Raw genomic sequence first — 3,848 nt, forward strand, 5'->3', positions numbered from 1 at the left:
TGAAACCGGGAAAAACCCAGGAAAAATCCATAAATTAGCCGCTTGGTTGTTTAAGCCACGGGGTTCAAAACGTGGGAAAGAAGTAGCGGCTTATAGTCCGAAAAATACGGTATTCTATAATCTCATTTCGGATTTTTTTTATCTTGTTTCATTAGAACCAAATTTTTATTGAACCGCATTCCATTAACATTATTCTATTAGGACCTTCATATTCTATAACCTAATTTTTTAAAAGCCAAGTCAAGTCAAGTCAAGTTTATTTGTATTGCGCTTTTCACAACAGACATTGTCTCAAAGCAGCTTTACAGAAAACAACAGTGAAGGTGAATGGTGTGCGTTTGTCCCTGATGAGCAGCCGTGGCGAGAGTGGCAAGGAAAAACTCCCTTAGATGATATGAGGAAGAAACCTTGAGAGGAACCAGACTCAAAGGGGAACCCATCCTCATATGGGTGACATCAAAAGTTTGGTCATAAATCTTTCAACAATACAGAACAATTTGTGATCATCATAGATCCAGCATCAGCTTCTCCATGCCAGGGCCTTTAAACACTCGGCATCTACTTCTCCATGATCATCCATAGGTCCATAATCTTCACGAGGTGGGACGTGACTGGAGCTGGCCAAACCTCAGGAAGCCTCGGGATGGGGAGAGAAAGAGAAGCAGTGGAGAGGAATTAGCGTAGCTGCTGTTCATGATATTAACAGCACAAGTTGATAATGTGCATGTGATCAGATGTTCTGGAGCACAAGGTTGTGATGTGATGTGTGTGATGTGTGTTATGTGTAGGCTTTGCTAAAAAGATATGTTTTTAATCTGCACTTAAACTGGGAGAGTGTATCTGAACCCCGAACACTGTCAGGAAGACTATTCCAGAGTTTAGGAGCTAAATGTGAAAATGCTCTACCGCCTTTAGTGGACTTTGCTATTCTAGGAACTACTAGAAGCCCAGAGTTTTGAGATCTCAGGGAGCGTGACGGATTGTAGCGTGTTAAAAGACTGGATAGATACATGGGAGCCAAACCATTTAGTGCTTTATAAGTGAGTAGCAGTAGTTTGTAGTCTATTCGAAACTTAATAGGAAGCCAATGTAGGGACGATAAGATTGGGGTTATATGATCGTATTTTCTTGACCTAGTAAGAACTCTTGCTGCGGCATTCTGAACTAACTGAAGCTTGTTTATTAATGATGCAGGACATCCACCTAGTAATGCATTACAGTAGTCTATTCTAGAGGTCATAAACGCATGGACGAGCTTCTCTGCATCAGATATAGATAACATATTTCTTAGCTTAGAAATATTTCTAAGGTGAAAGAAGGCTGTTTTTGTAACTTGATTGATGTGATTTTTAAAAGATAAGTTGCTGTCTAAAATAACTCCCAGGTCTTTTACCGTTGAACTAATAGTTACAGAACAACCGTCTAAATGCAGGCTGAGATGCTGGAGCTTCTGTGTACTATTTTTTGGGCCGATGAGCAAAATCTCCGTTTTATCAGGATTTAATAGCAGAAAGTTATGGGTCATCCAATCTCTTATTTCTTCAACACACTCAGTTATGCGAGCTAATTGAGCTGTATCGCCTGGTTTGGATGAAATATATAGCTGGGTATCATCAGCATAACAATGGAAGCTAATTCCATGCCTTCTAATAATATTTCCTAATGGAAGCATGTATATTGTAAAAAGCAGGGGTCCCAGAACTGACCCTTGTGGCACGCCATAATTTACTAGCATTATCCTGGATAGCTCTCCATTTAAATCTACGAAATGGTAACGATTTGACAGGTAGGATTTAAACCAGCTTAATGCCTGTCCCTGAATACCGATGTAATTCTGTAAGCGATCGAGGAGAAGATCATGATCTATAGTGTCGAACGCAGCACTAAGATCTAGTAAAACTAATAGGGAGATGTAGCCTTGGTCTGAAGCTAAAAACAGGTCGTTAGTGATTTTAACTAGAGCAGTTTCTGTGCTATGATGGGGCCTAAAACCTGACTGAAACTCTTCAAAGATATTGTTCTCCTGCAAGTGGTTACATAGCTGGGCAGCGACAATCTTTTCTAAAATCTTAGACATAAATGGGAGATTTGAAATTGGTCTGTAATTCGATAGCGTGCTTGGATCCAGATTAGGTTTTTTAATGAGGGGCTTAATAACTGCTAACTTGAGGGATTTAGGGACATGACCTAACGATAGTGAGGAGTTAATAATATTGAGAAGAGGCTCACCAGCTGTATATAACACTTCCTTCAGTAGTTTAGTGGGAATTGGATCTAACTGACATGTTGTTGATTTAGCTTTCATAATAGCATCATACAGCTCTTCCTGTCCTATACATGTAAAACAGTGTAGTTGTGGGGTTGTAAGTACGATTGTGTCGGGAGATGCTGTCAGAGGTTGAACTGCCACAATTGTTTTTCGAATGTTATCTATTTTTTCAGTGAAGAAATTCATAAAGTCTTCACTACTAAACTGTGATGGAACACATTTTTCAGATCCCTGATTTGTTGTTAATTTAGCGACTGTACTGAAAAGGAACCTGGGATTGTTTTTGTTATTTTCTATGAGTTTGCTCAGGTGTTTAGCTCTAGCAGCTTTTAGCGCCTGTCTGTAGCTGAGCATACTGTCTTTATACGCAATTCTAAATACCTCCAATTTAGTTTTCCTCCATTTTCTCTCCAGATTACGTGTTGTTCTCTTTAGGGCATGCGTATGACTATTATACCAAGGTGCAGGTGCTTGTTCTCGAACCTTTTTTAACCGGATGGGGGCAACAGTGTCTAAAGTGCTAGTGAGGATAAGGTCTATGTTGTTCGCCATCTCATCAAGATGATCAGCATTTATGGGTTTAATGTGAAACTGAGATAAATCAGGCAGGTTATTTATGAATCTGTCCTTAGTGGTTGGAATAATAGTCCTACCAGGTCGATACCGTGGTGAAACACGGTTAATCTGCTCTACCGGTAGTGTGTACAGTAGGAGATAATGGTCTGTGATGTCATCACTCTGGGGTAAAATATCTATATCAGTGACGTCTGCTCCGTGGGATATTATTAAGTCTAGTGTGTGGTTAAAACGGTGGGTTGGTCTGGTGACGTTTTGTTTAACTCCAAAAGAGTTTAGTAAATCGACAAATGATAATCCTAGGGCATCGTTTTCATCATCTACATGAATATTAAAATCTCCTACAAGCAGCACTTTATCAAAGCTGATCAGGAGGTCTGAGAGAAAACAAGCAAACTCATGAAGAAAATCAGCGTAGGGTCCTGGGGGTCTGTACAGGAATAGATATGGTTTCTATAAACTGGGCTGTGTGTGAACTTGTAACTATTTGGTCTGTAGTATGCGTGTTCTTATAGTTGAAGATTTCTTGATGTCTTACCAGTCAGATGGTGTGTAGTATCCTAGAGATGTTATCTGATAGCACTGCTGCTCCAACTCTGCTGGGGTGCAGGCCATCAGGGCGGAAGAACCTAGGACGCTCCCAGAAACAGTTCCAGTTATTAACAAAGAGAAGTTTATGTTCTCGACACCATGACTGTAACCATTCATTTAGAGCTAAAAGTCTACTAAACTTCTCAGCCCCTCGCTGGTAAGTGGGAAGAGGTCCTGACACAATGATCCTCGTTGTGGGTGATGTGCTGCGTACCGTCTCCACCAGGATCCTGAAGTCCCTCTTTAAGATCTCCGTTTGCCGCAGCCTGGTGTCGTTTGCTCCGGCATGGAGAACAACCGCTCCGAAGTTCTCGTTCAGGATCGCGGGTACCTGCGCAGCGACATCCAGAACACGAGCACCAGGAAAACAGCGAGTGTGCACCTTACCTTTAGCTCGGGTAGCGCGGACATG

This window comes from Silurus aristotelis (genome assembly GCF_946808225.1).
Source record: "Silurus aristotelis genome assembly, chromosome: 12".
Classification (NCBI taxonomy): Eukaryota; Metazoa; Chordata; class Actinopteri; order Siluriformes; family Siluridae; genus Silurus; species Silurus aristotelis.